This window comes from Protopterus annectens, chromosome 6.part0, assembly GCF_019279795.1.
Source record: "Protopterus annectens isolate FY-2018-M chromosome 6.part0, PAN1.0, whole genome shotgun sequence".
Classification (NCBI taxonomy): domain Eukaryota; kingdom Metazoa; phylum Chordata; order Ceratodontiformes; family Protopteridae; genus Protopterus; species Protopterus annectens.
Genome location: NC_056737.1, coordinates 1,447,288,101 through 1,447,313,075, shown reverse-complemented (window position 1 = coordinate 1,447,313,075; position 24,975 = coordinate 1,447,288,101). Strand labels below are relative to the sequence as shown.

The window sequence follows — 24,975 nt, the reverse complement described above, 5'->3', positions numbered from 1 at the left end:
GTAGCTGATCTGTCTAGAAATATTTAAGTTTTGAAAGTACTAGCATATTTATTTGGTGACACTATGGGCCAGTCCAAATAGCCTTGCTCTTGGTCAAAGTACCATTTGCATTAATATTAATATTACACAGTAAGATTGGACACCCTTTGTTAAGGACCTTAAAGTAGCTGATAAGGAGCTGGCTGGTGGCAGTGATAACTACCTTATAATCTGGGTAAAAGGGGGCATAGCTAGTAAACCTGTGCCAGCCTTTCCCAGGTGTGCGTGTGTGTGTGTGTGTGTGTGTGTGTGTGTGTGTGTGTGTGTAAATCAAACCTCAAAGAGTTTATGTGTCAGCTACTAGGCCATGGATACAAAGCACTGGTTGGAGAGAAAGGGTGCTGGAGGTCTTGGCTTGGCCACTCAGCTGAGATCTCAACTCATTAGCTCTGTCAGTGGGGAGTCTTATTGGGATTAGGTTCATAGTTTCATAGATTAGTACTAAGCTAATTGCCCTAGCCATTTTAAGCCTAGCCACTATCCCTTGTGAGACTCAAACCCTGTGTCTTGTGTTTGTAAGGCAAACACTTTAATCATTAGGCCACCCTCCCAACCCTATCTGGAGAAAGAGGCAGAAACCAGGCCTAGACTGACTGTGGTCTCTGTGTGTTCTTAAGGAAACTGCACTTGATGTAGAGAGCTACATCTGGAAATACTGTGTGTGTACCTGTCATCCTCCCAGTGCATGTTCTCCACTGCTGCCAGTGGTGAGGATTGAGGCTCCTTGATTACTGGTCCAGTGGTGGGGTGTCACAGTTAGTATAAACAAAACACTGTTTCTTTGATTATATTCTGTAAAAGTATTTGATTTTCCTGTGACTTATTTTAAGTATATTATCAAAAAGAGAATGAAAACATGCACACCTATCAATTGTCCAGATTTTGCAGAATGTCCAGAATTTTGCCAAGTCCAAAAGGATTGTTCCTCGTAAAATGGGTGGTTTTCTGACAAATCATCAAATAATGACATACATTTGAGTTTCAGACATCATATCCTTCAGAAAATGCATGCTATTCCAGCAATTTTCTAAGTTTATAAGAACAGTATTTAAAAACAACTGTCCCTATTTTTGGAGCTTTGTCCGCTGATTAGTTTAGGCTTTGTCCAGATATTTGCACTAAGAAGTTTGGAGGTATGACATCATAGATGCTGAATTCTATTCAGATCACATTTACTGGCATAAAATATGTTCATTAAATGTACTGTTAAAAATGATGTACATTTGGGTTCTACTTTTTATAAATATGAACTTCCCATTTTCTTTCGGTGCTGTCATGCACAGTTAGAATGCAAATGATCAGCTGAGTAACATACTTGAGGTATGTTTTTGGTATCTTATTTCCTTTATTTAACTCCAAAAAAGTGTCTCTGAGCTGTAGCTTAAGAGGGTGGAGAATTACATACAAACTGAGCAAGCTTTTGTTTTCTGCAAAGCTGTTGTTTGCTCACACTTCATTTTACAACAAGCCAGTGAGACATTCAACTTGAGACATCTGCATACGAAGTAAGTGACAATGCTTTTCTTTTAAAGTACGTATGACAGGCATTTTATTAAACAACCTTCTGCAACTAGTGTACTCTTCCATTTTACAAAATTACATCTTTGTTTCTGAAATTAAATGAAAATAATGAAGGTTAAAATGAGTGAATGGAATATTAATATTTCAGTGTTTTTTATAACCACCTAACATGAACATTGCTGTGCTTTTGTCAGACAAGAATGCTTTCTTGATTATTTCTTTTTTCTTTTTTTGGAATATACACATCATTTCTGAGTACTGCATAACAGCAAAACATCACTTCAGTCACCATAAAGAAATTAACTCACCTGTACCCCCCTCTAACGTTAATGATACATAGGCCTTTCATGCAAAAGAACATGATTTGTAAAGGACAATGGATATACAGTGCCTTTGTTTGTCTGTTGTACATCCAAGATTCTCATTCACACAGACCGAGAAAAGCAAATGACACATATTTCTTTATTAATATTCAGTAAACATGAATAAATTCACTTGCGATTATCATTTTTCTCCTGTACTGTACTAGCCTATAAAGGATATCTAGAAATCATTTTAAATATGTACATTTTTCATCCTTGCATGAATCCATTTAGAAAGAAGATGCATGCTTCTACCAAAGTTGGTTTACTTTTTCAAGAATATCACATTTGGTAAATCTACCTGACCTCAAATACACCCTGGAGAAATCATCCATTCTGTGAGTCTTGAGGGGGCCTTCTGTGCAAAGTCTGCATGTCCTCCTTGTGTTCGGATGGGTCTTCTCTAGGTGCTCCAGTTGCTCTCACATTCTAAAGGTATCTATTGATGAAAACTTAAATAAACAATGTAGAAAGAGAACAGAGACCATTTATATGAATTAATGTAAAAGATCATTGATGCAGTAAAATATGATGAATTCATTAGGACATAATTGCATACAGTAATGCTCTCTAGAACTAAAACCTGGGCAGAACACCTTAACACTGGGTGATTTCAATTACCCAAACATAAACTGGGAGAACTACTCAAGTACTAACTCCCTTGCCCAATGCTTCCTAGAATTTATAAACTCGAACGCCCTGGATCAACTGGTCAACACCCCCACCAGAGGGAACAACATATTGGACCTGGTCATCACCAACATGGGCAACCGGTGTTCCACACTGGAGGTCAACCCCTCCCTGGTTAGATCAGACCATAGACTAATCACTCTGGATACCCACATTCCACCCCCACCCCCAATCAAGGAAACCACCATGAAAAACCTTTCAAAAGCAAACTTCACGTTACTTACGACCGAGGTGGAAAGGTTCACAGCCCCCATGCTAAAGAACAATGCTGTCCAAACTGCTGAAACCTTTACAAAGGCACTCTATGTGCATCTGCAGGAATGCATGGATCATGCTATCCCAAGTAAAGCCAAGACTCACTCCTCCAAGAAAAGGAAACCAGCCTGGTGGACCCCTGCCATAAACAAGTTATACAATAGAAGGAGGAAACTAGTACAGAAAAGAGTAAAATCCCAAGAAGGAAAGACATCCCTGATCAGTATCAGTAAGAAACTATGATCCCTCATTAAATTATCCAAGGCTAGTTTTGAAAGAAAAATTGCCAATGACTCCAAAGATAACCACAAAGTGTTCTTTAGCTATGTCAAGAACCTAAGTGGAAACTCTCAGATCTGCTCTTAGTTAGTGCAGAATGGCACAAAATACACTGAACCGACCTATATTGCAAACATTCTGGCAGATAGGTTTAGTGCAAACTTCACCCCCCTCTCACCTCCTAAAAGGCCCATAACCATACCAGAAGAATGTAGGGCCCCATCAATCACCGACACACAGGTTAAAACAGCCCTATCCAAAGCCAAAAACACAGCTTCAATGGGATCGGAGGGGGTCCCAGGCGGTGTCTTACAAGAGCTCCAAAATGAACTAACCCCTCACCTAAACACACTGTTCAAACTCAGCCTCTCTACAGCTATATACCCACAGAGTGGTGCACAGCAACAGTTATCCTGCTCCACAAAGGTGGAGCCACAACGGACCCCGGGAACTATCGTCCTATAAGCCTGACTACCCTGGTCTGCAAAGCTATGGAATGCATCATCATGGAACTCATTAACAGAGACATTGGGAACCTTCAAACCTTGGACCTTACCCGGTTTGGTTTTGTTAGGGGCAGATCATGCTTTCTAAACCTGGTGGACTTTTTTGAGATGGTTACCAAGGCATTAGACGAGGGAAAGGAGGTCCACACAGCCTACCTAGACCTCGCAAAGGCTTTCGACACCATTCCCCATTCTAGTATTATAGACAAGCTCACCAGCTTGAACATTAACCCCTACATCATGAGATGGGTTGCCAACTGGCTCATGGATAGAACCCACATGGTGAGAGTTGCAGGCTCTATGTCCGACTCTAAACCAGTTACAAGTGTCGTCCCCCAGGGCTCAGTCATAGGACCTCTCTTGTCCAGTATATACTTCTCAGAGGTACAGGCAAGCATAGGAGGACTATGGCTGACCAAGTTTGCAGACAACTGCAAACTAGGGGCCATAATTGATTCTCCAGCTGATACAGACACCCTCCAGATGGGTCTCACTGAGACGGATACTTGGTGTCAAAATCATGGCCTCAAGCTAAATGCCAAAAAGTGCATAGTCATCCCTTTTGGAAAAAATAATGTACCCACAGACTACCACATAGGTGGTAGTTCCCTAAATACAGAAAATGTAATAAGGGATCTGAGGACCCAAGTAGATAGTAATCTCTCCTTTGATAATCATATTGCCAAGGTGGTTAGAAAATCCTTCTATGTGGCCCACCTAATCACAAAAGGGTTCACATCTGGAACAAAAGAGGTTATTGTGCCTCTCTACTCATCACTCATTAGACCCATCATAGAATACAATGCCCCATTTGGGATGTACCATACAAGACACCTGCAACAGCTGGAAAGGCCACAAAGGTACCTCACCAAGAGGATTACTGTCCTCAAACAGATGCCCTATGCAGCCCGACTCAAGAAACTCCAGCTGTACTTGGTTGCATACCACTTACTCAGAGGTGATCTATGCCTGACATACAAGGCCATGTCCAACACAGAATTGATGGACATGCTCCACCTAAATAAAACAAATCCCAGAGAGCCACACGCTCTAGAGATATAAACCTCACCATAACAATAAATAAGACATGCTGGAGGGATAGATTCCTATCCCAGAGACTCCCCATGCTTTGGAACAGGATTCCAATATACATCAGGCAGAGCCTCTCACTAACACTCTTCAAGAGAAACCTTGATGGGAAACAGAAAATTTACCCCGGGGATCACTGCAGTGGCTCTGCTGGGGAAGAAGAAGCACAGGGAACTAATCTAAGGGCGTGGCGAAAGCCAACACATTCTGGCTAGGCTTATAAATGCCCTTGGGCAGATAGCCTAGTACTTACCTATGAACCTATGAACCTACAGGCTACGTACCCAACTTGTCAGGCAACATGTGAGGATATCATGGAGGGAACTGGTGACTGTTTTCTAGGAAAAGAGAGGTCTGATCTGCCTTGTTTAGCTGGCTACCACTACAGCACTTAACCAGGACAAGTGGTTTAGCATGTTGGTGCATTTTCATGGAGAATATTTTCATGTGTATAGTTAAATTTATTAATGGTTTCTGTGTCATGATGGAAAATGGGAGACACATCTGTAAGGAAAAATGTAAAGAAGTTAAATGTTTAAAAAATACAGGGCACTGCATAGGATACATTATAAGAGAGACAAATTTGAAACACGTCATGCTCAGGTTTTGCAGAGTAGTGCCATAGAATGTGCTTGTACTGTACAGTTAAGTTTGAGTGGATTAGGTCATGAAAGTAAACTCTGGTACTGATAGTGAAAGGAGAGCTTTAGTCTTTCTGAATTTACTTATGATCCAGCACACTGTGAGTCAACAGAAAAGAAAATCCAGGGTATCACTGGCTAGACCAGCATCCACACATGTGAAACAAAATACATGGAGGGGAAAACATATCCAATAATAAATATATAAGGTAGTATAATATATAAGTCTAAGTAGAGTACATCTAAGTTTGGCCACAAAGATGTAATCTTTTTTTCAGTATGACTTAAAGGCTTACTTTATATTTTTTCAGTTCCTTCTTGTGCTTGTTTGGCAACCAGCATTAGTGTTATGAAGCAAGGTAAGAAAAACAGAAAATGTGAACTGGACTTTAATTGGGAAGGGATCAGCCAGATGTGTTCAAAGAGTAAGCCTTCACTGTGAAATATGATCAGCCCCCACCCTTTGGCAACTGGTATCATATATTTCCAGAATGTCCAGCTCCCTCTGAAATATGTGACTGCTTCCATTTAGTTTATCAGTGCATATGAGCTCCGTCAGTCCCATTAATAAACTCCTGTTTTGTTGTGAAATTAGTATATTCATCAGTCAGTTATGAAAAACAAAAAACCAAAAGTAAGCAGAATCCAAGCCAAAAGTACTAGTAACCACCTACACAAGCCAGGAAAAACGAAGCAGGATATCCCAAAAATTGATTCTTTATTGAGCCACGACAGTGAAAGCACAACATGTGTGCTTTCAGTGTCGTGGCTCAATAAAGAACCAATTTTTGGGATATCCTGCTTCGTTTTTCCTGGCTTGTGTAGGTGGTTATGAAAAACAAAAACACAGACTCGCTGATCACATATGCAGATATGCAGACATTTCCTTGGTGCTATTATGCCCCTCTTCTCCCATCCAAGATGGGAGAGAGGTTCATGGGTAATACAGAATTTGTAGTAAATTTTGTGAAGCTGCATACTGAAATGACTCCCACCAGGAGGCAGTTACTTTCTTACCAGTTTAAATTGCTAGCAAACTATTAATGAGATTCTTGAGTTTAAAGGCCATAACACTATTATATATGTTTTTGTAAAATCTAAGCATGCTTAATATTTCAGAGTCTTCCATTTTATCCTTTTTTTCACTCACTCACCACCCTTTTATTTGTCACTCCTTTATTTTTTTTTTATAATGGTGTTCCTTATTACAAACGTTTAAAGGACAGGGGCATCAGAAAACCTTCTATTAATTCTAAGAAAATATACCACCAAACTGGTATTTCAACAATTAGCATCAAGAATCTATGTAAATGGAATGATGTCATATACGAAATCCTTCAGGAACTTGATGTATTCTATAAAACTAATTTTATAGTCCTTATTTAATTACAGTGCTGTAGCAGGGTTTCAAAGCAGCATGTTACTGTGTTTGTATTCCATGGCAAAACTATTACAAAAAAGATTTAACATGTAACCATATTATTCCTTGCAATGTAGTCTTGGTTGACCTGAATACCAGAAATGTGACTAAAACAGAAGGGTGTAGTATAGGATGGTGACCTTTTCACTTTGTGTCTTTTTTCATACATCATCATGCATTGCTAACAGTATAACATTGAAGTGACTGCTGTGAAGTGCTTCCAATGATTATTACTATGCAGTAAGTTGTAGTATAGTGGAATTCAAACACATGTTGCCTACTTATTCTTAAAATGATAAGTAATAAAGTGCTGGGACCTGCTACACACTTCAATATTAGCCTTACATAGTGCATGTTTCTGTACATGTGTATGAACACGTGTGTGCACAATGCACATGTGCTTGTGCACATGTGTGTGTCCATGCATGTGTGTGTGTGTGTGTGTGTGTGTGTGTGTGTGTGTGTGTGTGTATGTCTAAGTGTGAGACTATGGATCATCATCACCCTTTTTCACATTTTCTACTTGGGGTCAAGGTATTGTGTCAACGGACGCCATCTTTCTTGATTCAATGCCACTCTCCTACCTTCTTCACTATTCACTCCAATCTGTCCCATTCCTTTTCTCAAAGAATCCATCCACCTCTTTGCAGGATGCCCTTATTTCTTTTTCACCTTCTTCTACTACTAGATTGTCTTCTGCTTTTCTGCACATAGGCCTAGACCATCAGAATCTGTTCTCTTTAACCTTCTTTGCAATTGGAGCTTCTTGGGCTTCTTCTCTGATGTCATCATTTCTTCATCTGTCCCACAGTGTGGATCCTACCACCCAATCTCAGGCACTTCATCTCCACCACCTCAAACTTCCTCAACTGCTCTACCTTTACTGCTCATATTTCTGTACTATACAGCAGTACCACTCGCATCACTGTTTTGTACAACTAATTTTTCAGCTTCTTTGGCATTATTTTGGCATAGACTACCCCGGACACTCTGTGCAGCCCCTCAGATTCTAGGTTGAACTCCTCATTTAGTCTTTCCTTCTCTCAACAACCGCTCCCATATGGCTGAAGCTGTTAACTTGGTCCACAATTTTCTCTTCTGTCTCAATTCTCAGCTTCTTCTGCTTTCCCCCATTTACAACTATTACAAATGTCTCATCTGTATTCACTTTCAGTGCATGTTCCATAAGATTTGCATTTCATTCCCCTATCATTTGCTGAAGTTCTTGTTTGGAGTCAGCCAGTAATGCCACATTGTCTGCATAGAGCAACTTTGTTGACCTGTCTCATCTGACCTTTTGCTAATGTAGTCCATTACCCATACGAATAGCAGGGGGCTCAGAGCTGAACCCTGATGCACACTCACTGCAACTTGGAACCCATCTGTTAGACTGAATACTGTTTGTACTTCAGCCATTGGGTCCTTGTACAGAGTCTGCACTAATTATACTAATGGTTCTGGGATTTTTCTTTGAAACCAGACCTGTCCTACTGTATTATTTTACGTTTCTGTGTGATCTGTGAACTCTTTGATATCTCTGTGGTGTAGTAGTTTTGACTTGTGTTTTAATTATTTATTATTAAATCATTTTAAAACCTTCTACCTACGGCTGCTTTGTGTAGAGATGAAGTATGCTTTAGAGTACATTATATATTTATAGAGTTTACTGTCTAAGCCCTTCGAAAAAGCCTTAGACTGTATAGTCACATTACCATTGGATATTAATAATGCACAGTAATAATTGGACACCCTTTTAAGGGCCTTTTAGTAGCTGATATTATTAACTGGGTGGTGGCAATAATTACTACGGTATAGTCTGGGTAAATGGGCACAGTTGGAGAACCTGTGTCAGCCTTTCCCAGGAGTGTCTGTGAAGTTGTATAAATACTTATCTCAAAGTGTGTGTGTGTGTTGTATCAGCTACTTAGGCAGGGACACGAAGCACTGGTTGGACAGAGAGGGTACTGGAGGTTCTACCTTGCTGAGTTAGGCTGAGACCTGGACCCTATAGCTGTGCCAGTGGGGAGTTTTAGTGGGGACCTGGTGAGCAAGGGAGCAACCAGCCTTAGACTGACTGTGATCTCTGTGTGCACTTAAGTGAAATTGTACTTTACTGTGTGTATTAGTTATCCTTTCCTCTTCTATGAGATGACCTCCCTGGTGTTAGTGGCGAGGATTGAGGGTTCTTGATCTGGGCCAGGGCATGGTCGTCACAGGGTCCTTGTACAGAGTCTGCACTAATTCTACTAATGGTCTGGGATTTTGATCCACTGTAGGACAGCACCAATCATCTTTCTTGGGACCTTGTTGTATGCTTACTCGAAATCTAGAAATACCCAGATGGACTCATTCCTTATCTCTAGCTTCTTCTCAGTTATCTGTCTCACTGCAAACACTGGGTTGGTTGTGATGCATTATGATCTGAATCCAAACTTCTCATCTCCCATCTTACTTTCTACTACTCTGCGTATCTGTTTATCAATCACCATCTCCAGAACTTTCATGCAGTGTGAAAGGATTTTGATACCTCTGCACTGCTCATAGTTGCGAATGGCCCTTTTGTTCTTCTACACTAGCACTAGTATGCTTTTTCTCCAGTTATCTGGGATATGCCTTTTTCTGCATATTGCGATGAGTACCTTCAGGCAGAGCCAGATCCAGCACTAGATGACCTAAGATCCAGCACTAGATGACCTAAGCAGCTGCCTAAGGACCATGTTAGTTGAGAGGACTAGTTTTGCTAAAAAGAAAAAAATAAAAAGCTTCTGTAAATAAAATAAGCCAAAGCATTAGACTTCCATAAACACATCAGAGATTTAGGACCTTGTGGGACACTTCTGTTATACAGCAAATACCAGAAACCTCACCATTAGGACATCTGTCATCTTTAGAAAGAAAGCCTAGATAGATTTAACAGACCAGCCAAATACACGATTATTCTAAGCAACATTATATGAAGAGAGCAAACAAATTTTGAGTGCACAGTTCAGTAACAGGGATATGCAGAGGGAGACAAAGCCAAGCTTTTAAATAAGTCAAACAGCTTCTGAGTGCATAGTTTTTTTCAGTGAGTGCAAATCTTTTGAAGACAAGTGTGTGTTTGTGTGTGTAAAATGCACTAGTTATGGATGCTGATTAGTTAAGTGCCTTTGCTCAGAGTCAAACCCTGAACCTTAATCTTTGGTAAGTAAGTACCTTAAACTATCACATCAGTTACCAGGTCTCACTTAGTTTTATTTTTTGTTTCTTTGTTTTTGTAAATCGCTTGATGATTTCAATCTGTCAATGTCAGTCAGAGTTTCATAGTTGTACTGTTCAGTGTCAGCGGTGTAACATGTAGCACAGTTTTTGTCACAGAAGGTTGTGGGTTCTCTTCCCACACCAGGAAGATTGAATGCTGACACTGCTGTACTGCATGTCCTCCTTTGAATGAGATGCCTAATAACTATGTAGTTGTTGTTGGTTTGCCAGCCATTCCTTATTGCATATTACTGTCGCACCATTTTTTTTTTTTTGTAATGTAAAGGCAATTTATTCTTAAAGGGCAGAAAGCACTGAATTTGTAGATGGAACACTGGAATGCAAAGTTGCTTGCCAACAGCAACCTCTTCATTAATTACAGATCTCTTTAATGTCAAATTATTCAGATAACTTTACTTCTGAAAGATTGTACAGATTGACTAATATTGGTGGATTATATTAACAGCAGATTGAGTGGACTTTTATGTTTGAAATGTTATGAAATGGGTAGTTTTGTCATTATTGTTCCTTACAATTTGTTGAACTACTTACTAGAAAAGTGTTCAAAACTGCAAATTTAAAACACAGTCTAACAAGTAGTGCTGTATTAAGCAAGGAATATAATTTAATGTGATGAGAAAGGTAAATCAAGAAATATGTGCATTTATGCATGGTCTTAAAAATAGGTGCAGTGGGCCCATGGTTTAAAAATAGTCCAAGCGTATACTATCCGCCAATGGTCAGATACATTTTTATGAATGTGAGTTTCAAAGCTGTTTCAATCAATATGAGTTTCTAAGGAAGATACGTTTACCGTTGTTCATGCTAAGTCTGTTTTCATTGTGAGACTTCACTGTTTTGTTTAGCAAATGGCCACCAGTGTTAGTACTATAAAATCTGAAATAAAAGTTTAAATTAAATCCAAATATCTGTAATCACTGTAGAAGCAAAGAAGATAATAGTACACACACTGACAAGTCTGAACAGTGTTTATATTAACTGTTGAGAAACAGCCAACTAACGGGACCCTGGAATGGCTGCCAGGGAGGGGGACTGATCCATTGCCCTGCCTATGGCCCGTTTTGACTATGATCCTGCACTGCCTTCATGAGCCATTTCTCTCCTGTCTCATCCAACATCTTGATCATATCTGCTCTGATCTCATGTGAGCCTGCTGCCTTCCCTAACTTCATCTTCTTTAGTGCTGCCTTTACTTCTTCTATGGCAGTCTCATCTTCTCTCATTGTAGGCTGTATCTGGGCAGTACAGCTTTTGTGGGATTTTATTTATTCAGAAGCTGTTGGAAGTACTCCTTCTATCTGCCTTTGATATCCTGTGGATTGGTCAGCAGGTTCTTGCTGGCATTCTTTATGAAGGGTGTCTGATGACCTTCTTTATCTTTCTGTCTTTGCTTTGCAACCTGAAAGAATTTCTTTATGCTATCTACTGATTCACTTTCCAGAAGGTGGTAGAATGCCTCTGATGTCTTGTTCTTTGCTATTGCAACTCCTCTCTTTACCTCTTTGTTACCAACCAGTATTCCTTCTTAGCTTGGTCCATCTTTTCTATGTGCCACTTTTTCCTACATTCCTACTTTCTTTTCATGTCTTCCTAGACTTTTGTATTCCTCCACCAGCTGTTCTTATGCACCTTATTTCCATAGCATGTTTTGTATCAGTTCTTTAGTCTTCCCACATGCCATCTTGAGGTGCTGCTATTCTTCTTCAGTTCTAACTATTTTCTCTTCTTCCTGAGGAGCTAGAGCCCTAAGTATTTCTTTGGACTCCTGAGCTTTCTCTCCAGTTAACTTCCAGGTCTTCAGCCTACACTCTGTTGATGTTAGGGCCTTCTCTGACCACTGTTTGCAACCAACTGTAGCAACCAGTGGTTTACACTGTGGGCCAATCGTTTCACTGGGGATAAAATTACAGTCACTGATGTTGGCTACTCTTATATACAATATTGTGACTGTCTCTCATATGCAGTCCTCATATTCATTTCTGTCTGTCCAAAAATGTGTATTTAGGTCACCCATTATCAGCACCGATGCATGTTGTCCTGATTTATCTAGTAGGTCCTACAACTACTGTCTGAATGCATTGTTTCTTACTATCACAGCCCTGCTGTGAGGCATAGGCTCAGATTATGAATAGAGCCCTATCCTTACACCAGAGTCTGACTGAAATGACTGTGTGTGTGTGTGTGTGTGTGTGTGTGTGTGTGTGTGTGTGTGTGTGTGTGTGTGTGTGTGTGTGTGTGTGTGTTTTGGAGTGTGTGAGTGAGTTAGTCAAATTTAATTTGTTCTATATAGTGCTGATGAATTTTACTGAGAATGTGTGAGTGATTGCTAGTTAGGCTTAGAGTATGGGTTAAATTAAGGGGTAGATGTAGTGTAGTGCTATTGGATGGTGCATGTATGTGACTCTGAGTGTCTTGTGTAGTGGTGCTGTAAGGAAAAGGGATTCTCATAAGTTAATGTGTAGGATTGTGATCAAGGGCTGGGCAGGGTTAGGGTTAGCATACATAAGCAAGGTGAGGTAAGTGTTTTGGGTGTTCACTGGGTTCATTGGTACCCATTATTTTCAAAGGTTTGGGTTCCAGTATACTGATTTCCACTATACTAGTACAGTATAAGAGAGTTGCTGCACTGTTGAGTGTGTTGTCCTTAGGATGAGATGTTAAAGCAAGGCCTCATCTGCTTGAGATGGTGGCAGCTCAGTTGGATGTAAAAGATCCCAAGGCATCTATCAAAAAGGACAGGGGACTTTTGTTATAACACACAAGAACATCTCATAACATAATCAACAAGGATAAAAAATATGAACACAATAAAAAGTGCTACAATAAAAACATGTTCAGTAATCCAACAATACAATTTTGAAATCTCTACTGTAATAGTCATACATAATTATACCTAATGGGATAGGAAAACAAAAATCAACATTATAAGAATGCAAAAGCATTTGCCAAAATTACTGAATTCTGGAATATTCTAAAAAAAAAAAATGAAAAACGTGAAAGGACTTTTTCAACATTAAAAATATGACGCAAATGTTGCTTTGTGACACTGTAGTTCATGTAACCTTTAACTGATAATTTATCTAAGAAGAATCTTCATAAAATGTCTTGAATTTCCTTAATATTTTGTAAGCTGTTTTCTACAGTTAATACTTCTGCAAAATATGAGAAGAAATATTGTCTCATGGCCTGTCAGAAATAAAAATCCTTTACATATCTATCTATCTATCTATCTATCTATCTATCTATCTATCTATCTATCTATCTATCTATTTATCTATCTATCTATCTGTCTATCTATCTATCTATCTACACCCCAATTTTCTGGACTTAATACCACAATTTTCTAGACTTAACAGATAAAGAAAACTTGAGTTTCCATCTAATTATTTTATCAGTGTATTCATTTCAGATATAATGGGGCAGTCTCCTACTTTAAGCTATAAATGCACTCTACCAAGTCTTATCATCTTTTTCCATAACAATTTATTAAGGAAAACCCCATTTTCATGTTGTAATCAAGGAGTAAATGCATACAGGCTAAATAGACAATAGGATTTATTAGACCTAACCCACCAGCTTCTTTTTTTACAAAGAATAATATTTCTCTTACTATGGTTTAACCTATTATTCTACAAATAAATAAATAAAACATTAAAATTATGTTCTCTTTTTTTTTTTGGAAAAAAACAAAAACTTGCCCAATATAGCCACATTTTCCTACTATAACAGTATTCAAATCACAAACTTTTTTTTTCAAAAAACACAAATGGAAATACCACCAGATATCCAAAAACTTCCACCTGATATCCAAAAACTTTTGTATATCAACAACAGTGTATTCCCACTGGGTCAAAAATGTCTGTTCCCCACCTTAAGTTATTCCTAAAACAGTAATTTTATCTTGCACAAACTGTATTTCATGTAAAGATGCTATAAAATCAAAACACAGCAAACAAACTAGGAAATTAAAACACAAATTCAGCATGCTAGTATCCCCCTAAGTTGCACAACAACACTTAAAATCCACTCGGATAACAAAGTCAAGTGATATAAATCTTCACAACGGCAACGTAAAAAACACTGCTTTATTAAAATGTTTAAAGCTCTTTTAGTTTGCTTCAGTGCTTCAATTAGCTAAACTTCTTCAGAAACATTGTGACCATAGGTTTAAAGATATCCTTTTATAGTCACAGCTGATCATTAATTTACCAATTACACAAAATAAAAGGCACAGGAACAATAAACCTGACAACAACTTGAAAGACTTACTAAAATTGCTGCTGCAGCTTTATACATACACTGGTATAGACCCAAAAAATACTGAATAGCAAATATATATAGAAAATATATATAAAAAATGTATATATATAAAAAAGTGCTTAATATAAGACATTAAAGAATATCGAAAAAGTTGTATAATATAATATAACTTAAAAGCCCAATTATGCATCAAAGCTAAGTTGAAAAATAGGCCAAATGTTACTACTAGTACTTCTTTTATAAACTGTTAGTAGAAACTCTCTAAGCTGGTTTTACCAATAAGTATGAAGCAACCTTTACCCTAACTACAATAACTTCATTTCTTTAAGGTTTTTAGTCTTAGGATACTACTAATAGAGCAAGTATCATTCAGACCAGGTGGATAGCAAGCATTAAGTCTAACCTGCCAGTTTAGTTCAAGTTCCTCTAATTTCAGAGGTTTAAGCCCTCTTCTACTGTCAACCTTTACTTGATCTATAATGATAAATTTAAAAGTATGTTCTTGGTTAGTGCAAGAATGTTTGGCTAAAGCATTATCTAACTTCTGTTTCTTGATTACATATTGGTGTTCGTATATCCTGTCAAGGAGCCTCAGCTCCGTTTTACCCACATAGAAAGCAGGGCACAATTTGCACTTAGCAAGGTAAATGACAAAGTTGGAATTGCAATTAAATCTGTCCTTGATTTTATATTGTAGGCCATTAACGTTGAAACTATTGGTCACATCAACAAATCTACAATAGTTACAACATTCACATTTTCTCATGCCTTTACAATGAGTGGTAGGAGTGTTAGTCTGTTCCAAAATAGATTTCAAATTTCGCCCTCTTCTGAAAGTAACTCTAAGGAACTCACCTAGTTTAGTATAAATATTGGTGTTAGTTTTAAATAGTTCCCAATTCTTCTTCAGTATGTTAATACACAGGTGACTATGTACTGAGAAAGTAGTGATGAAACATACATTATTTTCCTTACCACAACTATTCTGTAGACTAATACTCAGTGGCAAATAAAACAGTAGAATCACTATTGACATACCTAATGGGGACACTTTTGATATTCAGAAGTGGCAAATAAACTGTATCTGTTCTTTTTGTTCTAACCTCATTAATTAATTCATCTAGTAGGGGTTCTGGGTAGCCACGATAGTTGAACATACTCTTGAGTAGAGAGCATTCATCAAGAAAGTCATCTTCTAAAGTTATCATTCTTGAAGTTCTCACTAACTGGCCCTTGATGACTGACCTCTTCTGGTGTAAAGGATGATTACTTGAAAAGTGGAGAAACGTGTTAGAGTACGTAGTTTTTCTATAGATCTTAGCTACATAGCTCTCTAATTCATAGCTTTTAACCAAGCAAATGTCGAGATAAGATATCATATTAGTATTGAATGTATGTGCAAACTGTAAAAATTGTGTAGTACTGTTGAAATAGTCTACTAAATTAACACCTATACTTTCCTCTCCATTGATCAAGATAAATATATCATCCAGATAATGTGTGTACAAGACCAATGACTCACTGAGGGCATTATTGTTGTTATTGAATACAAACTCAGACTCCCAATGTGCTATGACAAAGTTATCAATACTAGTCCCGCAAGGGGACCCCATGGCTACCCCCACTTTTTGGAGGTAGAATTGGTCCTGAAACATAAAGACGTTGTTGGACAGTACCACATTGATATGTTCTGTTACCAACCTAATTTCGACTGCTGGAGCTTTGTGTTTACTAAGCATTAAATCAACCCATTCAATAGCTATCGTGTGTGGGATACACGTATATAAGTCCTTCACATCGATAGTTAGGAAGTTGAAACTGGCATTGAATTCAATGGCGTCAATCTTCTTCAAAAATGACCATGAGTCTTTACAAATTTGTGTCTCATGGACTAAGTATTTTTGAAGTATTGCATCCACTACTTTGGCACAAGAATATGTGGGCGAACCTCGACCATCAACTAATGATCTCAATGGAGGGTCAGCCAAATTCTTGTGTAACCTAGGAATGCCAAAAATAAATGGGTATCGGGGGTAAGATGTTGTCAGGTAGTTATAAGTATGTTGTTCAATTCTACCCTCAATGTATAGATCTTCAATACAGTTTTTGATCAAGCTGTAAGCTTTGTTCACTTCAGAATGTGAACTTATATCATAAGAATTAGTATTCAATAATCTGTTCATACGGTCTTGGTAGACTCGATTATCAAAAACTACCAGTCCCCCTCCCTTGTCTGGTTTGCAAAAACGTAAACCTTGAGTTTTTATATCTACTAGGAATTCACGTTCTTCCTTACTCATATTATAAGAAGTCCTATACCTATACAAATTGTTAACCAAATGTCGAATATCTAGTTCACAAAGTTGTTCGAAAGTCTGCAATAACGGGACCAAAGGGGGATTATAAATGCTGGGGATGTAGAACTTGTCATGGTCCACAGTGTTCAACAAATTATCAAATAATAGGCTAAAGTTCAACTTCCTAGTAACCATTTTGATATCAATGATAGTGTTTACTGTATTAATTGGTTGAGCTGGGACAAAAGTAAGGCTCTTAGAAAGAAATTAAACAATATCTACACTAATCTCAATAGATGAAAAGTTATATACTTTAAAGTCACATGCTTTATTCATAATGACTACTGGATGTTGCTGTACTGTTTGTCCATCTAAAGGAAAATAATTATCAAAGTTCAGTCGTTGGTTATGTTGCATACCAAACAAGGGAACTGTAGCGTTATCATCAGTCATACAGACTGCATCAAAATGTTGACTGCAGACTGTTAAGTTTTGATCTTGTTGGATTTTTTTGTTTGTTCCTTTGCTGGTATGGTTGGAAATTGTTCTGTTTGGACCTGGTACCTGTGTTTGGACCCTGCCGAAAATTCTGCTGTTGATACAGGTAGTCATTAGATTTTTGGCCTTGGTAGGCGCTACGTAGTCTGTCACTCCATCGAGTATCACCTTGGTTGGAAGAAAGTCTGTTAGTGTTAGGTGAACTATTATTAACTGGAGGTTGCTTGTCACATCTATCCTCAAATGAGTGTGGCCACTCATCAGAGTCACCACTACTGTTATTGCTTGTGGGACTAATATTTGGAGGCATACTTTGTTGATTAACATTAGTGTGATTTTTCCTCCAAACCTGTGCAGGTGGTGGGTCAGGGTAAGCAATCCCAGAAGCGTATGCTTTACTGTCTCTATCCAACTTTTTGGTTTTATTCATTCTTAATTTAGTCATGTAGTGGTCTATGCTTGTGAACACATGGCCATACTCATATTTGTATCTACTAAATTCTAAATCCAACTGGATACTTTTATCAAGGTCTGTAACACACTGTGATAATTCGTCGACCCACAAACTGTAGTGCTTAATCATTAAGTCAAGAAGTTTAAAACCTTGACGGTCGAACAATTTATTTAACTCATTATGGAATGGAGAGTTAGGTATTAATCCCGTAGGGTAAGAGTGCCGTTGTAATCCTTTTGGCACCACCCTACGGGAGACACATTCATGAAAATATGCAATTTCTAATTGTAATTTCCTTAACTTAATTAAATGTGAGTCAAAAGTTTTTAACTTTAAAACAATGTTATCAACAGGTGAATTATTACCTTGAGCTGAAGATACACCATGGTTCTCATTACGAGACTCTTGTGTGAAAGAAAAGCTATCTGCTATCCATGAAGCAAGTGTAACTGCTTCACTATAGTCATCTGTCCTAGCTTGTGTGCATGTAGTTACAGTTGAAGAGGTGTTTTGTGAAGCTACTGTAACTAGGGCTATAGAATTCAACTTATTCACATCATCTGGACGTAGCGCTATATGTGGATCCATACTAGAAATTGTTGGCACTAAATGCGATGTTTCACAATAATGCCATTTTGTCTAATAGGACCTGGAACATTATGCACACTATCTAGAGGTGTATAAACACCGTCCGTGTGTATATTCTGCATGTTGTTAGCGTGTCTCCTAACATCCGTTGAAAAGCTGTGGTCAATTACCTTCTCCTGTGTGACCGTTGTAAGCTCCAAACAGCCACTATAAACAGGCAAATGAACATGCTGAGCTGCTGCAGGTGTTGAAATAAGAGTCTGGCGAATTTTGCTTTGACTTTTATCGAGTTGGTCAAGTCTTTTAAAGATAGAGTTGATCTTGCCGACTAATGAATCCAATAAGTTATTAGAGCTTGGACTGCAAAGTACATCCTCCACACCATCTGAAGGGGTGGAAATGTTGCCGTTAGTGATGTTACTTTGAGATTTCAGCAACTCTGGTGTGTTGCTTGGTTTGAACGGAGTGGAACTAACTGCCGAACCTGTAGCCATACTCAAAACGCTAGAAAATCAAAACATAGCAAACAAACTAGGAAATTAAAACACAAATCCAGCATGCTAGTATACTCCTAAGTTGCACAACAACACTTAAAATCCACTCGGATAATGAAGTCAAGTGATAGAAATCTTCACAACGGCAACGTAAAAAACACTGCTTTATTAAAATGTTTAAAGCACTTTTTGTTTGCTTCAATTAGCTAAACTTCTTCAGAAACATTGTGACCATAGGTTTAAAGATATCCTTTTATAGTCACAGCTGATCATTAATTTACCAATTACACAAAATAAAAGGCACAGGAACAATAAACCTGACAACAACTTGAAAGACTTACTAAAATTGCTGCAGCAGCTTTATATATGCAGTGGTATAGACCAGAAAAATACTGAATAGCAAATATATATAGAAAATATATATAAAAAACGTATATTATAAAAAACGTGCTTAATATAATATATTTCCTTTCATGTAAAGATGACAGAAAATCAAAATCAACACACTTTTGCATACTAAGAGACAATCCCGCTTTCTGTAATATATCTTTGACTTTCTGAATGGTGCTATCAATATAATATTCTGAGTTAAGTATAAGATTAGAATCATTAACATATGAAAAAAGTGGATGAGTGAAGCATGTTACTAATTCCTATAAAGCATGCTTAATAAGACATCGACAGCATTCCTCTACAGCATTCATCACCAAGTTAAGTACCATGCTGCTCAATGGGTAGCCTTCTTAGTCACCTTGACAAATTTGAATTTTATTTCCAAAGTGCCACTTATTGACGACTTAATCCAGGAATTAATAAAACACAAATGGACAACGGGAACAAAGAACTGATAAATGAAAAAAGTATTCCCGTAACAGACTCAATGAAGGCTGTCCCAAAAACGTCACCAAAGTGCCAGTTCAACAAATCAGACTCTTCAGTCCAAAGATATATTTCCACAAGATTTAATGAACGAAAAACATAGAGCATAGGTTAAGCGCTTTCATTTCCAAAAAACGGAAACTTCTTCAGAACAACGCAACATCCTTCACACTCACAGAACATTTTCCAACAGCATACCATCATGGTCCACGCCCTTACAATCTGATCTGTTCTCTTTTGTTTTAGATATAAATCTTATAACACTATCACACACAGGCTCAATAGTTATACTTGTATCTAACTATTCATTTAATACATTGAGGAAAATATGTTTCAGTCTCTCAGACATATTTTTTGTAGAACCCATAGGTAATTCCATCTATACCTGGGGATGAATCAGCAGAAGGATAATGCAAAACAGCATCTAATTCTGACAAAGATATGTAAACATCTAATACCTTAATGTCTTCTGCAGAAATGTGAGGGAAATTCCATTGTGTTATAATGGTGTCTAAGGGGAAAACAAAGTTTCATCTTAAGTCTTCACTATCTACGTTATTTCAGATTGGGTGATGGCTGTAACACCATCAGTATTATGCAACTCTAGCATTAATTCAGAATATTTTTTAACTTCTTACTAAAAAAGGGATACCTTTTGTTTATAACTTTGAATAACATTGTTGCTTTGTTAAAAGAATATATGTTATAGAAGCTGTAGGTGTTTCTAAAACTCTTTCACTTTCTAGTCAAACATTAGAGTCAGCAGATTAGTCCACAACTGTGACCAGTTTTTACTAAAGTCAATTAAAGTGATTACTTGTTACCATAACAGATGCAACATATCTTTCTATTCCATTGTTCGTTCTACCTACCCATTTAACTTTTTAATACCTTTACCAACTGTTGAACTAGACACATTACTAAAAGCTCAAAAAGAATGCCATATGATCAGTCTTAAAATCCGTACCCTGGATTGCATATGACAAATAGGAATTCACCCTGGAATAACAATGGCTTCATCTAACAACAAAATATTGGATTTAAATAAAATAGCTATACCAGCGCATAAATCTCTTCTGAAGCTCTTAACAAGTTTATGCCCCTAAATACTCTCAGACTGTTTTTTTTAAATCAGTAAGTAATCTTTCATGTTTAAGTAAACCGATAATGTCAGCCCTGTCTCTATACCAAAAATCTAAACTCTGTAATCTGCAGCATTCATTAATCAAGCTGTTTACAGTAAACTGCTAATAACAAGGCTATCATTTTCCTTTCTTACCAGAATGTTTATTCACCCCCTTGTGTCAGCTTCCATTTATATTCTTAGGTTCATAGGTAAGTACTAAGTTAGCCACCCTTGTGGGCCACTTTAAGCCTATCCAATTTCCATTTTTGTTTTAGAATGAATCTATCCAAATTTGTTAACGATTAGCGTTACTCATCCAATGGTCAATAATTATATATTATCCCTAATGACAATAACTGGGACTATACCACAGATAACTTGAGGGGACCCATGCATGGCATAAAGCTTTTCTGTTTCTGTCCATTAGTGGTACAGGGCAGCAATCCTGGGGTAAATTTTCTGTTTCTCACCCATAGATCCAAGTTGCACTTGAATATGGGCAGGGATGAACTTTAATGTGAATGGGGAGTCTCAATCCCTAGACCAAGCATTTCTGATGTCACTGGCTTTGCTGATGTGTAGTTGTGTCAGGGGATGCCTTGTATGCCACACACAAGTCACCTCATAGAAATCTGTAGGATATTGATTGTGACACTCCTACACTGGCCCAGTAATCAATGAGACTCAATCATTACCACTGGCAACAGCTAAGGGAAATACACACTGGGAGGATGACATGTACACACACACACACACACACAGTAAAGTGCAATTTCCCTTAAGAGCACACAGAGATCACAGTCAGTCTGGGGCTGGTTTCTCCCTCTTTCTACAGATCCCCAATAAGACTCCCCACTAGCACAGCTATAGGGTTAATATCTCAGCTCAGGGACCAAGCTAAGACCTCCATCACCCTCTCTGTCCAACCAATGCTTTGTGTCCCTGCCCAAGGAGCTGACACACACACACACACACATACACACACACACACACACACACACACACACACACACACACACACACACACACACACACACACACACACTTTGAGATTTGGTCTATATACAAACACAAACACACATACCTGGGGAAGGCTGGCAAAGGTTTAATAGCTATGCCCCCTTCTGCATAGACTATAAGGTAGTTTCCATTGCCAACAACCCCTACTTATCAGCTACTATAAGGCCCTTACAAAAGGAGTCCAATCCTATTGTGTACTGTTACTATTATCCACATGGTAGTCTGACCAAGACTTGCAAGGCTATTTAGGAATGGCTTGTGCAGTGTCACCAAATATATATTCAAGAACTCTAAGAGCTTAAATATGTCTCACAAATATTAGCCACAAAGATAGGTTTAAATATATTTAATAATTTAGGTTTAAATATATTTAATAATAAATAATAAAAGAACAAGACAATACTCAGTAAATCAACACAGTAACTTCTGAGGTCAAAATCACAGGAAATAGTTTAAAACAACATTGCAGGATAGTCTCAAATAAATACAGAAAACATCTAAACTAATCTTTATATTTAAGAGAGATACAATGCCTAAATCTTACTGACAGCAAGGCAAGCACAGATGATGATGATTAGCGGATGTTCTTGCTAGTTCCAAGACAAAATACAAAATGCACAGTCTCTCTCTCGGAGAGTTCCCAAATTAATATCAAACATTACTGCTGGGCCATCTTGGATGACATCAGTCCTTGTCACCTGACCTCAGTTCCCAGGCTAAACAGAAACTAACAGAATTTAGCATCTCTGTTTGAGAAATACATATCTCTCAGATCTTTGCAGCTGCTAGGAAGTTGTAAAGCAATAAAACACCCCCTCATCTCAAAACTAGCAATCATTTATTTTTCAAGACAATACAAAAACTTCTAGCTCTAGACATTGTATCTGTTACTGAAATGAAACTGAGAGACATCTTCTGTTAATAGCCCAGCTATAAAGTAACTTAACCTCAACCATTCTTAAGTTTTTAAGGTTAATCTTCTATGTTCCAGCAGGGTACACTGTGGATACATCTTAGCTCAATACATAACATACAGTTCTGTATAAATTATATCAATATTCACAAATAACATAGAATTATTTATAAAATTCTAGATAGCTGGGCTGGCAATATTTCTCTATATTACACTGAGTATAGTGATTGGTTTTGAGTCCACATAAGTTCCTAAATCCTGAACAACTGTGTCAGCTTTTAGAGGGTGTATTGTCAGTGTGGTCATTCACTAGTGTAGAAGACTTCCTAAAATATATTGTAATGCATTGTTTTGGCATTTAGTTTCAGTCCATGATTTTGGCACCTGTGATTTATTTGGGACAATCCTTTCTGCAGGATGGTTAAGTCATTTGGGGATTCAATAACTGCTCCTAGATTGCAATCATCTGCAAACTTAGTTAGCCACAGCCCTTTTGTATTGGTTTTTGCTTCAGAAAGGTAGATGCCAAACAAGAGGGGTCCCAGGGGACTCCACTGGTGACTGATTTCTTCATGGAGGTAACTTCAACTATTTTGATTTCTTGTTTCCTATTTTTGAGCCAGTTGGCATTACAGTGGGTGACATAGGGGGTTATTCCCAGTGTGTTTAGCTTTTTTACTATGCCTAAGTAAAGAATTCTGTTAAAAGCTTCATCCAGGTCAAGGTATGTTGTGTGTACCATTTCCCTTCATCTATTGCTTTGAAGACCATTTGAAGAAAAATGTCACTAGGCTGAGTAAACCTGCCCTGCCCTTGATGATTCCAAACTGTGACCGGTCCAGTGTTTGGAGGTTCCCTATGACCACACTGATTAGATCCATGACAAGTCTTTCCATGTCTTTCCATGTCTTTGCATATGAGGCTGGTCAGATTTATGGATCTGTAATTGCCTAGGTCTGTGAAATATCCTCCAATATGTAAGGGAATGACCCTAGCTATTTACCATTCACTTTGTGCAAAACCTCTATGAAGTGTGAGATTGAACAGTGTTGTTAGATGTGTAGGTAAATTGTGCTTTATGCTATTTAAGATGTATCCAAGGATATTATCCGGACCAATCGATGCAGTATTTTTAGATTTTGTTAGCACTTTTAGGACTTGGTCTTGTGTGATAGCTGGATGTGAGCCAGTTTCAGGTATAGCTTGAGGGTCAGATGAAGGTGGGAGAGAGGGTAAAGTTAGAGCTAAATTTATTGGACTGTAGGTTGACTATATTGTCAGCCTTACTGTAGGTAACATAATTCACAATTAGCTCAGCGCATTGCTGCATTGTGTTTTTGAGATTATGAGCATAACTAAAATTGCCTTGTGATTGTCTTTGACATGAGTAGGTGTTTTAGTCTCAGACTCGGCTTTGGTAGATTTTATTAAGCTTCTGAGTTTTGTTTATTTCAGTAACAAGGGCTCTAACATTCTTGGAATTACTCTTCTTACTTTTGGTCAAAATGATTTTCCTTTTATTATAAAACATGTTGATATTATGGTTCTTCCATGTGGGATTGTTTCTGGGATTTGCCCTGCACTTGTTCCTGTGGGGTACAGCTGCATCTCTGCAGCTGTTTACATGTGGGTATAGTGTGGGGGTGTATGCTTGTGTCTATTCAGTGGAGATAACTGGGTTTGGTGGGGATTTGAAGCTTGCCATTACATCACATTGAAGAAGGTAGTTTCTCTTAAAACAATTCTAAAGATACTTTGGGTGGAAGGGATCTGTGGTTTCAGTTTTATTTTGAAGGAGACAGTTTATGGTCAGACCTAACAAGTGATGAAGATATGCAAGGGGTGGTACAAGATACTTCCATACTACAAAGGACAAATTCCAAGATGTTATTCTCCCTAGTTGGTATTCTGACTAATCATTCTTTTATGTATCCTCTTAACAATAGTTGTTCTATTTTCATCCATTTCCTCATTTCCAGAACGTTGTATATCACCACTTCCCTTATCCTTCTTCCCCCACTCTTCCTCTATGGACTTTACTGCTTTTTGTAAAGGAAGTTCAGAATCACTATCAGGCACCTCTTCTACATCTGGTACTTCAAACATATTAGAAGTAATAACAGGAAGACTTTCTTGTACATCCTTGATATATGGTGCAATAACTTTTTCCATAAGAAACACCTTAGCCCAGCCCCTGATGCATTTATGTGTGGTATTCTGCATAACTTGTTTAGTATTGTTGATATCTTTGAGGCAGTCAAACAAATGATGTCCAGCAGTGTTGCATTCCCTACGAGAAGGAACACACTTAGAATCAAAATAGCATAGAGAGCCATACTGACTAAAATGTCACATATCATAATTTTGAATCAGATGTGATAAG

At 37.9% G+C, this 24,975-nt stretch overlaps 1 protein-coding gene across 2 annotated transcripts in view; it reads left to right on the top strand.

The window, feature by feature from the left end:
• Window positions 1-1,348: 1,348 nt before the first annotated feature.
• Window positions 1,349-24,975, top strand: part of LOC122804826 (histamine N-methyltransferase-like) — a 432,475-nt gene continuing 408,848 nt past the window's right edge. For both annotated transcript variants that reach the window (XM_044074968.1, XM_044074966.1), the window contains exon 1: window positions 1,349-1,544. The gene's annotated coding sequence lies outside the window, so the exon portion shown is untranslated. The remainder of the gene's footprint in view (window positions 1,545-24,975) is intronic.